This window comes from Haliotis rubra, unplaced genomic scaffold, assembly GCF_003918875.1.
Source record: "Haliotis rubra isolate DU_JTF1 unplaced genomic scaffold, ASM391887v1 Scf987, whole genome shotgun sequence".
NCBI classification, from domain to species: domain Eukaryota; kingdom Metazoa; phylum Mollusca; class Gastropoda; order Lepetellida; family Haliotidae; genus Haliotis; species Haliotis rubra.
Window position 1 is genome coordinate 191,764 of NW_025767731.1, and position 15,100 is coordinate 206,863.

General features: G+C 39.8%; 1 long non-coding RNA gene across 1 annotated transcript in view; it reads right to left on the reverse strand.

Moving 5' to 3' along the window:
* Positions 1–9,628, reverse strand: part of LOC124265611 — a 25,853-nt gene extending 16,225 nt beyond the window's left edge. The window contains exon 1 of the long non-coding RNA XR_006895493.1: positions 9,614–9,628. This is a non-coding gene — a long non-coding RNA (uncharacterized LOC124265611). The remainder of the gene's footprint in view (positions 1–9,613) is intronic.
* Positions 9,629–15,100: the final 5,472 nt, after the last annotated feature.

Consider the following 15,100-nt stretch of genomic DNA (forward strand, 5'->3'; position numbering starts at 1 on the left):
AGGAGGGTAGCTTGATCCCCTCCCCACTTAGAATTGGAAACGACTTTCAACAAGTCAAGTGCCTTCAGGCATTTAGTTTTAAGGGATTTAATATGTGGTAGAAACGTTAAGTGTGAGTCAAAAATAATACCCAAGAACTTGGCCTCCTTCACAACTTTGATGGGTGTGCCATTTAGAGATAGTTCTGGGTCTTTATGCGGTTTGTATTTACGGCAGAAATGTATACAATTAGTTTTGGATTTAGAAAATTTAAAGCCGTTTTCAAGACACCATTTATTTATCTTGTTTAAACACAACTGCAGTTGCCGTTCAATAGTATGCATATTTTTACCACGACAAGAAATATTAAAATCATCCACAAAAAGTGATCCATCAATTGAATCATTTAAAACCTTGGATAAACTGTTGATCTTGATACTAAATAAAGTGACAGACAAAATACTGCCTTGTGGGACACCCTGATCCTGATTGTAATGATCAGACAGGGTAGAACCCACTCGGACTTGAAATTTGCTGCTTATAGAGCGTTTTTAACAAATGATTCCAAACGCACTCGGTGATCGACAGTACTTCTGTTTTTACGGAAACCACATTGTATATCTGTTATAAGGTTATTAGTTTCCAAGTACCAAACAAGTCGATTATTTATCATGCGTTCTATGGTTTTGCAAACACAGCTTGTTAGTGAAATCGGTCGATAATTGGACGGATTCGTATGATCACGTCCAGGTTTAGGTATTGGTACCACTATAGCATCGCGCCATGAGGGAGGAAATTTACCTGACGTCCAAATATCATCAAAAATGTGTAAGAGCGTCTCTAAACATGATTCTGGCAAGTGTTTCAGGAGTTGATAATGTATGTTATCAGCACCTGTAGCAGTATCGTGAGCTTGGTCAAGAGCAGTATGGAGTTTATGAATAGAAAATGTTCATTATAATCTTCCCCATTATCTGAATTGAAATTAATAGTTTTCTTTTCTTCTTGTTTTTGATATTGTTGGAATGTAGGCACATAATTAGAAGAGGAAAAGTGTTTAGCAAGAGTTTAACCCAATTTATTCGCAATATCTGATTTATCGGTAAGTAATTGATCTCCATGTTTAAGATGATGGGCACTAGATTTAGTACCTTTACCTTTAATTTTCTGGACCATGTTCCATACCTTGGCGACGGAAATAATGTTCTGCTTTTTTCCTTGCTTTCCTAGCTTGTTTGCACTCATCGTTGAACCATAGTTTTCGGATATGTGGATTTGCAGAGGACCGTGGAATAAATTCATCAGCTATGGTATTCAGTTCATCAGAAAAACAGTTGATAGCATCAGGAACGTCAATAAAAAGTTCAGGTTTCAGCTTTGTAGCACACAGTGTTTCATATAAAGCCCAGTAAGCCTTCGTAAAATTCTGCCTTGATGTTGGAGGTACATCAGATGGAGTTACAGGTTTTAGTATAGTAGGAAAATGCTAACTTCCACAGAGGTCATCGTGGACTGACCATTCAAATTCATTTAGTAGTTGTGAATGTGTGACTGACAAGTCGAGAGCAGAATAGGTTCCTGTACCAGGGTGTAAATATGTGTTGGAACCATCATTATAAATACATAAATCATTATCTGAACAAAACTCCTTGAGTAATTTACCTTTAGCGTTTGTATTTGCACTACCCCAGAGTGGGTTGTGTCCATTTAAATCTCCCATAATATACAGGGCTTCAGGAGTTGGTCATATAGAGCTTGAAGATCGGTTTTGTGAAACGTTGAAGACGGAGATATATAAAGAGAGCAACGTGCAAAGTTAGTCGCACTGCAATAGCCTGAAGATTAGTAGTGAGTGCAACAGGGCTATGGATAACGTTCTGTTTGACTAGGATTGAAGATCCTCCAGTGGCCCTGTCACCCAGAAGTGAAAGACAATGGTATGCATTGAAAGAACGCAGGACAAAAGCATCTGTCTGTTTTAAATAGGTCCCCTGCAGACAGATAGCTGATGGTGTTAAATGCTGGACTAAAAGTTGTAATTCACTGAAATTAGTCCTCAGTCCTCTACAATTCCACTGTATAATATGATTGTGATAAACTATCTTTTGGGGGGATTTATTTGGGATCTTCCCCGTACTTTTTTGATGGGCGACAAGCTGTGCGCCCTAGAACGGACAGTTTCGGACACATCCATGTCCTCAAGGGACCATATTTGTTGTATAAGTTGAGTTGATTTTCTGACACTTTTGGGGCTCGGCCACTGAGTTTTTTTCAAAGAATCTGGCTTCTTACCTTTGCCTTTAAGGGGCTGTGTAGACTTTTATGTCAACTGATGCGTCAAGATCAGAGGATGTTTCACATTGGCTTTGAGACGTACTAGGAACTGATATTGTTGTTTGGGTCGATATTGCAGGTGAGAATATCAGAGGCGATTCGGATTTAACCCAGGTCAGGTTTGTCTGACAGCATGCAGATGGCTTTGACATTTTAGTGGTTGCTTCTGACGGTGTTCTGGTGATAAAGGCATAGCTCTCCCTACGCTCTGAGCTTTGAACTAGTTTTTTGGCATCGGCAAAACTGATGTTTTGGGTAAATTTGATTCTATTTATCTCCTTTTGATGTTTCCAAACAGGACAGTTTTTAGAGTAAGATGGATGATTCCCTTCACAGTTGGTACATTTTTTAACATTACTGTCACAATCTTCTGATGTATGTGTCTTTTCACCACAGTGAGCACATACAACAGGCAATGTGCAAGTATTTACGCCATGACCGAACTTTTGACATTTGAAGCACCTTAGAGGGTTCGGAATGTACGTGTCAACATTGATGTTACAATATCCTGCCTTTAGAGATTTTGGAGCATTTGGTGAAGAAAATGAAAACAGGTAGGTATTTGTCTCTATAACAGCATCATTTTCCGGGTTGTGAAACGTTTGAAATAGAGTATGCCTTGATCTTTCATCTCAGAGACGATGTCAAGTTCCGACATATCTGCAAAGTATCGATCACGGTCTCTGATGATTCCCTTGCTCGTGTTTAATGTTTTATGAGGCGTGACGGTGACCTGAACGCTGACAAACGATTCTGTCCTCATAAGGTTGGTGGCTTGTTGCCTTTTCCCACATTCAACCAGAAGAGCACCGGAACGTAAACTTTTAATATTCTTGACATCACCAGCAATGCTCTGTATACCCTTAGATATGGCAAAAGGGTTCAACTTCAATGGAGTCTTGTCAACAGTTTCAATAACAAGAAATCGTGGCCAGTATTCAATGGACGAGGACAGTCTTTGATCATTATCAACTAGATCAGTGTCTAGTGGACGTTTGTTTTTTTAGGAGGGTTTCGTAAGCAATTGTTAATTTCTCAAGGTTCGTCATCCGAACTCCCCACCCGCCACGGAGTATCACAAGGACAATGCTAAAAACAAGCGGATCTCCGACTTGCAGCACCAAGGATACTCGGATGATATACTCCAGCATAAAAATTAAAAGATTAATGATTCCACCAGATTGGCCCATGAGCAACCGTCTAGGTGAAGTCAGGGGCGAAGCAGTGTGTTGGACAAAGAAACACTGTTCCTGGAACCAGTGCCCTCAACCACCAGACTCCCTTCCTCCACCGACACAGGGGCGCAACCCACGGCAAACGGGTTGGTGGACCAAATATACCCCGGGTCCACAACAGGGGGTTGAATAGGGCTTTGCGTTACCCAGCACCCACCACGAGGAGGTGGCTCTTCACGGGTGCCGGTACATCTGCGTTCCACACAACGGTGTTTGAAGGTGCCAAAAAACATTACAAAGATTTCGTTTTCTCTTGGGGTTCCATTTCGAACATGTGTCAAGTCTTAGTTTGTGCTGAAAGCGCCAATGCTCGTGACGGACACGTTCTACAAAACGTCCCTATACTCTGTGTGGTATCTTATAGTAATGTCGAGATCCAATACTTTTCTGTCATGTTTCTGGGGCCAACTCTGATAGATTCCGGGGAGGACTACGACCCAGTATTGTCATCCTTACCATCAGAAACGTGTGATTATAGTCCCTGGTTTATGGTACCCCGATTACTCCTGTTTCAGTTACTTTAACTGCCTCGTCCAACACCAGTGGGGTGTTACTGGGACATGTCTGATAACCTACTTCACAAACTACAGTACTGATTACCAGTTCATTCAAAACATTTTTGCAATGATTCTCATAGTTGTTACCGATCATATAGTGCTGCAAAAGTCTTAAGTTAGAATGAACATCGGGCAAGATATACTGAGCGACCGATAAACTCATATGTTTGTGTTATTACACGTTCTAATTCAATGTATGGCAATGTTAAGCTAGTGTTTGTCAGAAATAACAACACTTAACGACTGCAATAGTGTTGACCTAACTTTGTCTCATCATCTGTGCCGTAAAAATCCATTTAGTCATTCTGAGTGGGATGAGTGAGCTTAGTTTTACGCCGCACTCAGCAATATTCCAGCTATAAGACAGCGGTCTGTAAATAATCGAGTCTGGACCAGGCAATCCAGTGATCAACAGCACGAGCGTCGATCTACGCAACTGGGATACGATGACATGTGTGAACCAAGTCAGCGAGCCTGACCACCCAATCCCGTTACTGGCCTCTTACGACTAGCATGGGTTACTGAAGATCAATTGTAACCCGGATCTTTACGGGTCTCATTCTTTGTGGGATGACACACCTGTAATGAATCTTTTGAAAACTGAGAAATGATTGTATTACCTCAGTAAATGATTCCACACGTGACATATACTTAAACACTTGAGCACACTTAAACATCCGTGTTAGAACTGATCTTCAGCAACCCTTACTTGTCAGAAGAGGCGACTGAGGAGTTGGATGGTCAGATCAGCGGACATTGCTTATGCATGTTATGGTATTTCAAAAGCATAGATCAATATTCATGATGCTAATCATTAGATTGTATGGTTCAGACTCGATCATAAGGAAGGTGTTTCAGATCCTTCCTTTGTCTTCTCCTTGGAAGAGTCCGGAATCTACCATGTGGACTATGACATCAGTTCCACAACAGAGGAATTCCTTCTAACAAGCCTGCAAGATGTGGAGAAGGTGTTCACGCCCCACATCCTCGTGCTGCTCATCTGTGACGTCACCACCACTGTTTCAGTCTTACGTCAATTGGTTAGTCATGTATCACATTCATACATAAAAACACAATGAACATAGAAGTCATGTTACTTCATAGCAGACAGAATGAGGCAACATACTGATCTTACATGTATATTGTATATACGGGGGTTGATTGATCAGTTCTCATCCTCACTTCGAAGACAAAAATGAGTGAGTGAGTGAGTCAATATTTATCGACACATCGGCAATATTTCAGCCATATTGTGACGAGTACAATTAATAATTATGTTATAGGTCAATAAATTAGAAATTAAAAGCCTGTTGACGAAGAGCAGTTAAACTACTAGTGCATCACATATATCCATTTAAAACTAGTAAATAAATCTAAAACTAGAAATGACAAGACAATGTAAAAACAGGCTATAGATCAACAGGCCAACAACGGGATGTAGATCACCGTGGGGACTTACAGTACATTTGCTTCCTCCATGGACTCGAAGACAAAAGCCTGATTCAGTTTGTGTCAGACAGGAATCAGTAAAATATACAGGGGCCACAGACCTTTGGCACATGGAGAGGTGGTCGGCAGAAGCTACACATGGCCGGGGTAGACATGAAAATGACCCCGATGGGGCCTAGTGTGCTAGCAACACCGGCCAGTATGTAGATTACTCCCGACATGTCATATTGGCAAATCACAGCGTAATGTTTCTTGGTCAGGGGTCATTGGTACATTAGACAATAGACACTCGTTTATTTCCCAAGCTTTTTACATTGTTAACAAAATACCAACAAAACCAATTCTATTATCATAAGAAATTTCATCTCCATCCAGAGCTTTATGTACGACAACTCCACAATGCCGTTTAAGAAGTAGTCAAAATAGAGTATACTAAACGACCTTCCGTGTAATACCAATTTTATTGAACGTGTTAATGATTTTCACAAGTTTAATACAAATGGTATTTCACGGAAGCGAGTTTAGTATTCTGTTTATTACTCTCCAACATAAATTGATAGAAACTGCCTACAGTGTGATGATTCTCATATCAACTTTCCGCCAGTCAAGCGCTGTAATCAGTATGACGTCATATGTCTAGCAGTATTACACTAGTGCAATATTGCCGTGAAAATATTACACTGCAGTATCTTCCGAGGGCGAGTAATAATGTAACATATGTTATGTCCCGGATTACACTTTCTTAGTAAGGCATCTCGAGTCTAAGAGAAGTGGAAAGCTACAAAAAGGTGTGTTCTTCCTCAAGGAGAATGCTCAAGTGCACAAATCAATCACTGACATTTGGCTACAACTGAAGAGGGTGGCGTTTCACTCCGTCAACTACCACCATATTCCCCTGATCTAACTCCGTCACCTACCACCATATTCCCCTGATCTAACTCCGTCAAGCACTCGTCTGTTAAGAAACCCTAGGTAAACCCATTGAAACGACATAGTAGACCGCAACACAATCATAGTTCTCTGTAGATCTGTCGTTCTTTCATCACCACTGGCAAATTGTATCAATGTAGATATTTTTGGTTTTCACATTAATATTTTTCGCTACGATCAAGCAACATAACAGTTGGTCCTCTATTTGTGTACACATTGTTACATGATAACTTTAACGTGAAAATTATATTTCCTTCACTAGTCTGGACTCTGTGGAACGAGATCCAACGCCTCTGTGGACTTCTGTCACATCTCACAGGTGCTGATTCTCGGGACATCCGATGACTTACCTGTTCTCCTGGACAGCAACATTCTGGTGGAGAACGTGGCGTTGTTGGAACTGCCTAAAGGACAGGTGAAGTATTTCTTCTTTGAATTATTAATTAATCAGGAATATTTTTGTGAACTTGTTCATTTGCATTAAAATGTCTTGTATGACACCACGTGGGTACAATGTGTGAAGACAGTTTCTGGTGTTCTCTTCGGTAATATTTTTGCAATATTGCTAAAAGCGGCGTAAAGGACATACTCACTCATTCACTCGTGTATTATACCGTGAAGGGAATCATATCTAGTCTGGATCCAGTGATAGATGGCCTGAAGTAACATCTCGCCTCATGAGTATGATGAAACATAGGCAGCAAGCAAGCAACTTGTAATCCTAATATTAGTGCTTTTGTGACATGAAAATTGGGCATTACAGGTGTTGTATCCCTTACACTTCTCTTTCAATCTTCTTTTAATGCACCGTAAAAGCTATGTGGATATGTTGATGACACGTTCCATATGACAAAACGTGGAGAGAAAAATTCATACATTATAAACCGCTCTTAATAGCAATAATCTGCACGAGATATCTAAAATTTATAACATGTAGGTTATTATTCCCTCCAAAGAAAGAAATTGTCCTAACTCTGTTGTTGCATAGCCTAGTGGTTGAAGCGTTCGCTCGTCACGCTGAAGACCCGGGTTCGATTCCCCTCATGGGTACAATGTGTGAAGCCCATTTCAGGTGTCCTTGCAGTGATATTGCTGAAATATTGCTAAAAGCGGTGTAAAACCCTAACTGTGTTCTTATATATAATCTTGACCTTTTATAATGTTTTTCTCTGATATTGATATCTTTGCAAAAACACATAAAGCATCAAATTTTAATTTGGCAACACTGGCAGCTCAAATAAACAGATATTTATATGATATATGATATATAACCAAATGTTGTTATGTTTATTTAAAGTGAGTTTTAAACTGAAATTTCAAATTGTCATTTTCTAACCGTTTAATTTAATTACTGTTTCCAAAAAAACAACAACGTCGCATTCTTCTGATAGTGGTGTACTTAATGTCGAAAAGTAATTCTTTCTGGATTAAGGAAAGAATGAACGAACTGTGAACACATCACTGGTAAACTCAAGAATGCAACTAACCTGAGATAAGTAAATGAAAAGTGTTAGCCGTTATCAATGCATACACATGATTGGACATTTCCGTGTTTATAATCGAATGGATTACATTATCTTTTCCGAATGTCTAGATGCCTATTATACTAGCAACACCGGTTAGTATGTCAATAACCGACAACATGTTGACGTCCGACTGACAAATGACAGAGTATTTTGTCTTGGTCCGGGTGCATTTCTCGGAGAGTACACTCCGTTAGGTCAGAAACTTTGACAATGAACGAAGTAGTCAAATATTCATTCATAGGCGCATCCAGGAATTTTCAAAGCGGTGGGGAGGGGGTTGGGTGTGTGATTTGGTGGAGGTTAGTTCGAACCCTCCCTTCCCCCTTGGTTCCGTCCATGTTCATTCATGCATCTGTGTCTGGTAACAGGGACGTGACATAAAGTCAAGGATGTGGACACTGATGTTTTACCCGAGTGGACGTGCTTTCAGAACAGTTGCTCTCTCTGACGAAACAGACACAAATCTTACAGAAGTGTTCCCCAATGTGAAGTTTGGTTACAACGGCCGACAGCTAACTGTCGTAATGAAGGTAACTGACGCTGATATGTGTTTGGTACTAATAACATTATTACAAGAGTAATGTTCGCAAGTTCGCAAGGTAAGAGGCGACTAAAGGAAAGGGATCGGTGGTCCGCCTCGCTGAGTTGGTTAATACATGTCATCGTATCCCAGTTTCGTAGATCGATGCTCATGCTATTGACCACTGGGTTGTTTGGTCCAGGCACGATCATTTACAGACCGCTGCCATATAGCTGAAATATTGCTCAGTGCGACGTTAAGTGCAAGCAAACAAACAACAATGTCCTCACGAAATACATAAAATAGTTATACACATAGAAAAATGTATCACAACGCCTTTGAATTTAACTCCCATATAGCTATATATATGCATACAATACAACGGGTTTTCTAGTATATTTTTACCTGTCCAGCCATTTTAGATATACATGTGCCATGACCAAAGGCGAGTCTCATGTGCAGTACGTGTACCTGTCATTAAACAAACATCAAATTTCACTAAACTGTCCTTACAGCTACAAACCCTAGTTTTGGAAGCAAATATAGCCTCCTCTGCTGATAACTGGTGAAACATGGCACGTTACTGGTATGTGGAATGCTGGGATGTCAATGAGGGCTATTGCTTAGAGATGTTGGCTATCATCCATTGACTATCAGCAATATAAGGGCGTTAAGGTCCGTCAGTGTTCAGGTCGACAACGAGTGACAACTCCAAGAGAGAATATAATCCCTTTAGAAAAGAGTTTGTCCAAAGGAACGGTTCAAAATTACCTAAAATCGGCCAGGTATGCAATCAGAGTTCTAGCAGAACTCCTTTGCTAACCCCAGAACACAGAGCAGCACGAGCAGCTTGTGGCAAGCACTGTCGTCATCGGAATTTGACTTCTTGGGAAGGGTCCACTTGTCGGACGAAGGTCGATATATTTTGATTATGTGCGTGGCGCAGAAACACTACATATGAACAACAGTATATCTTGGAACAAGTGCTGTTTGATGGGCTTCATTGGCGGTGTAGGGTACCTCTTGCATGTCTATAAACTCGATCTGGTGACGATCAGAGAAAATCTCAAAGAAGAACAGTACACCACGGATAACCCAGACAGGGTTGTGCCACATTTCGATGAACATCCCATGAACACAAGGCCAGACATCATGGACGACATTGTCACGTCGTGGACGTGGTGATATTTCTCACGTAATTGTGTAAGTAAAGGCAGTAGCAACCCTACCTTGGATCACTAGGAGTCAAGATCTCCAATAAAGCATGTTTGGGACATTATGGGTAGCAGAATACGCCAGAGAGATTCCTCATGTCTTGGAACAAGCCCTCCATCAGTATGGAACGCACATACCTCAACGTCAATTTCAACGTCTGAGGAGCAGGGTCAGAGAAGTATTGCAGTTGGCAAAGGTTACACCAGATATTGACACTGTGGTCGGTTATTAATACTTACGTGATTTCTTGAGATTTGTATGCCAAAATCCTGAAAAAGACATTACTCGTTAACGTCATGGGACCCTCGTTACAAAATGAGTAAAATTTTGCCATGTTTGCTTCCCATATCATTTTTCGTACTTTTCGTTTAAATTTGCCATTTAATTATTCCTTGAGTGTTGAGTTATCCAGTAACTTAAATTTAGGTCTGGATAAGTTCCGTAGCTATCATGGTAACGGTAACGGTAACATATTGATACCCAGCATGAATATGGGTATTGCGATGCTTTTTAACATGTGCATACATACCTGTCAGTGAAACGTTAACAGCTTAAAATGCATGTTATTTCCCTTTACCTTCAGAACATTAGCTATGAGTATGGCTACGAGATAATAGATAAACGGAGAGTGTCTGGTTATCCTTTCCGAATATTGAAGCTGTTGGCACTGGATATGAATTTTAGGTGAGTTTATTTACATACCCTTATAATATACACTACAAGGTACTGCAACCGCATAGACTTTTTATAGTGTAACACAGAATATTATGAAACCTTCCAGAACAGTTACACTATGTATAAGGGGCAGACTTTTCTGAAAACCACTCTGACCCACAACTTTTGTTTTCTGCAGGTCTTTGTGGCCGACAGCTTTTTTATGCCCAATAACTCAGAAAATATAATTCAGTAATTTCAGTTTTTATCTCGATCGGCGTTTGTTGTCTGTAAGTGAAACGACTATAATTTTCGAGGATGTAAGTTAGCAAATGTTGTCACATGTTTTGAATTACATATATTGTCACTAAAATATTGGGCCTGCACATTCTGATCAGGACCCACAACATTTTTATGGTTCTGGGTCCTTAGGGCCTCAAGCTTTTCAGGGGTAAGGGCGAACACTGGGTTTGATCATTCGTCAAAAGCTAATTCTTTAGATTAATAATATGGCTGAAATTCTGCCGATGTGACGTAAACATTTAAATCACTCACTCACTCACTTTAGTTATGGTATGTAAGAAATTTGCAAATGACGTGCACATAAATGGTAGGTAATACAGATTCATTGACGTCATGACATGTGCCCATTAAAATTACATATTTTTATTTTCTAATTATTATCCAGTTACTTTTGAACAATATACCTTTCGAGAATAATTGTAGAAACTATCAAATACATTTTGTCATAAAGTATACAATGTAGTGAGGGTTCTATTTGCCCATTTAGCATATTCATCACACATTCTTTGACACTGTACTGTATTTCTGCACGATAATATAACCCCTTTTTATGTAGGAAGCAGACTTGGCGTCGAACATCCTCACCATTCACACGGATCGTACTGACGTTTCCGAATACATTCTGCCTCATATCGGTGAAAACAAACGTCTGATCCTGTACAAGAAAGATACTGACGTAGATGAGGACCACCTGATGGTCCTTTTCCGGCCTTTCCAACCTGGTGTCTTTTCAATATTTGGAGGGTCATTTGTAATATACCTGGCTCTCCTGTCATCTGTGAGGTTAATTCACAAGGTGGGTGCACTCAGGAATTCCAAACCAAGCTCTACAATTCACGAAAATACAAAAGACAGGAACCCACCACGCGGCTGTGCAACACAGACTTTTATGTTAACATTTTGTGAAGTTTATGGAGCAGCTCTTAATCAAGGTGTGTAAAACTCTTATCACAAACTTAATATTCACCCAATTTTCAAACCAAAATTTTAAAACAGAACGGTAGTTTCGCCAGGTTTAAGTCATGATTCTGTAATCCCAGATTCACCGTAAATAATGTCCGTTAATTGTCTACATAATAGACTGGTAACCCGTGAAGAAACGGATTAGAATTAATCGTCAACAAAGCATGCTTGTCTTCAGTCACTACTAATGGGATCGGGTGGCCAGGCAAGCTCATGGTGTTGTCTCCCAGTTTCGAAAGACGATCATGTTAATGTCAGTCACTTGAGTCTCTGGTCCAAAATTTGTTGTTTACAGACTGACGTCATATATTTGCAAATTTCTGTTAAACAACAAACACGCGAGTGTGTATCAACTGCAAATTACATTTGGGACTTTTATACCGTCACGACTTCGTGTTTAAGATAACTTAGCTAATGATGCATGTACCATTCTGAATATGATACATAACACTGCAGCGGTGCTCATACAATTATTTGCATACAGGTTCCGCCTTAACTTTATCACACGACTCCGAACGGATCTTGATAGCGGGATGGTGGCCATTTACAACTATTATCTCTGCTGTTTACTGTGTGACCATGGTGGCAACCCTAGCAGTGAAAGTAGAAACACCACCATTTTCTAACCTGGCTGAATTAGTGTCCAGAAAGGATTATACGATAGGATATGATTCATCAAGCATCACCGAAAACGTCATTCAGGTAATATGAAAATTATATACATTACTGTCTTTCAAATGTCCTTTACAACACGTGTCTGATGGTAACTACCATAACGCAGAGTGTTGACTTATGGAGTTGTCAATGCATTATTTATTTCAGAATTCCAATCTATCGTATATGGTGGCATTCAAACAAAGAACTCGTGACCTCTTCATCACAGACCCTGTTCTTCTCGGTAGCAACATCACCAAGCATTTGCAGAGGCTTCAAATGGGCAAATACGCTTATATCACAGGCCTGTCAATCCTATCCGTGATTCGTTCTATGTGCGACTTGAAAGCGATTGATGCCGGATTTGGCGGTGAATTTACAGCTTTCCATGTACCGAAGTCTTCACCTTTCAAACCCGACTTCCAGAAAACGTATGTCCATGTTTAATTATAGCACATATATGGATATGACTGATAGATTTTACGTCATTCTGGGATACTCCATTACGTACCGTGCGGCTTGTTCACATTTCTAATTATTGGTTAATTCTTAGTCTGTGTCAGTCCTGAACCACGTTTATTTCCCTTCCACCCAGCCATCCCTGCAATACTAAAGCCTTAAATAAAGCAAGTCTTGATTCCCTGAATCTGCCAACTCACTAGGGCTCCTTTTCAATTTAAATGGGTTCATTTGTCCCTATCAATATTATATATATTCCGGGATTAAGCGTCAGTCTAGTAAATTCTGTGTGCTAACAGTGAAAACATTGACTAGTTTTATTGGAAGATATTGGAAACCTTTGAATTTTATCAATATGAAAATAAATAGTGTCTGTCAATATCAGCGCAGTATTAGCAGCCTATATTATATTTTAGTTTTTGGAAAAGAAACGAACTCTTATCCTCATTTGGTGATGTGATTCATTAGAATATTGTGGGCCAATGTAATTGGCAGGTGATGTACATGTGCAATTGCTTTGTGAAAGAAATCGAATCGCTTCACCTTTGTCAGTTTATGGTGAATGGAATAAGATAACAGCAATGTTTGAATACACTATATAACATCTTATATATTCTTCTTTCCCTCCAGCATGTACATTCTCCGGGATCATGGCATCTTGGATCGAGAATATCAACAATGGATGCAGTCGATCCCACAAAAAAATATGTCCAGTAGAGGAGTTCCCTAAGGCTGTGTCGCTGATGAATATTGAGAGTATCTTCTTTGCAGTGGGAATCGGAGTGGGCTGCTGTGTCCTGACACTGACGGCAGAAATTGTTTGGCACAGGACAAAGCGTGACTACTTTAAAAAATGAAAGGAGTTTGCTCGCGTTCATCTTCTTGTTGCTACGCGCTGCGCATGGAAGGATAACAATATATGAGTGATCAGCTTCTTCATTATCACACCCTCCTCATCAAGCACCACTTGTTTGATAACTGTATTAGAACCTACTGCGCTCCTATTGTTTTAACGAAGTTGAACATCCATATCTTGCTGTCCTTCCTTAGTGTTCCGAAATGTCTCTCATAGGAGTTACCCCGGGTATAACAGGGAAATGAGAACGTCTTAATAAGGGTGATGCTGGGTAGTAACACTTTTGTAGCCCTCCCCTATGGGGATTACAGCAGCCGCCAAAATGTTGATAAGCGGTTTTGGATATCCTGTAATTTCATTGGTTAATGACGCCTTGAGAAAGTTCATTTGACCACACACATCTTGTGCATTAATCTTCCTCCACAACCAAAGCTCTGTCCCTCGAAAACACAAAGTGTTCATTAAGAGATATATTTATTGATATAAATACCATTCACATGTGCGGTTTGCAATAATCAAATATGTAGAACATAGAAAGAAATTCCAATAGGAGCTAAAATACATATTTAATTGATTGACTAAAATTTCTGCCATCCCTGCATTTGAATAACAATGGCGACTTTCCTATCCTCGATTAAAGTGAACGATCTAGTGGACATTGACGGACATGTGGTTGGAAGACTAGGTAACATATAGGCATTGAACAGTTTGAACTGATCACGATTTGGTTTAACCCGTGTTTGTTTGCATTATTATTCATACCCTTGATACTTTGTCTAGCTGCAAATTGATTATTGTTGCTGAGAGGTAAATGTTACCATGATTGTATTTATTGTCGTAATGACTGCTCTTGTAATATATTTCCCTTACTATCTATGTTGTACTGCCATATTGATTCTTATTGATTAGTGATGTTAGACAGTTTTAGAATACAATTGTTGATTACATCACATATTTTGTTGTTGGTGTCACTGCTGGATCTTTTAAGGAACAATTCCCGTTAAACTTTATAGTTTCAGCTTGGGAATCAACTCGTAACAATATACTATCTACCCGTGCATGTGTAACGAACCGCACTCAAGATCATTTGATTGCACCATTCTGTGACTTTTTAAGGTAATAAAAACCTAACTGTATACATCGCCTCCTCGCTGTTGGACATAAATCAGTATTGTGTCAGGTAAAGTAACCCGTAGAATTAAGACGGTCCCCTTACTTGTATGTCTACAATGTACCTTTACATGTCTACAATCTGTCTGAGTGTCATCGATGGGGCAGGGCACGCTCATCTGGTAAAATCCATTCAACGTGGCTTTGTGGATTGGAGTGAATTGAAACATATTTCCATGTGAACTTACAACACCCAAACACATTTCAACACAGAAAATTTAATTCAACTTGAGTCGAGTACTTACATGAATTGTTGTCAGGGTATCATTTGGTTACCTGTGGATCTAAATCGATTT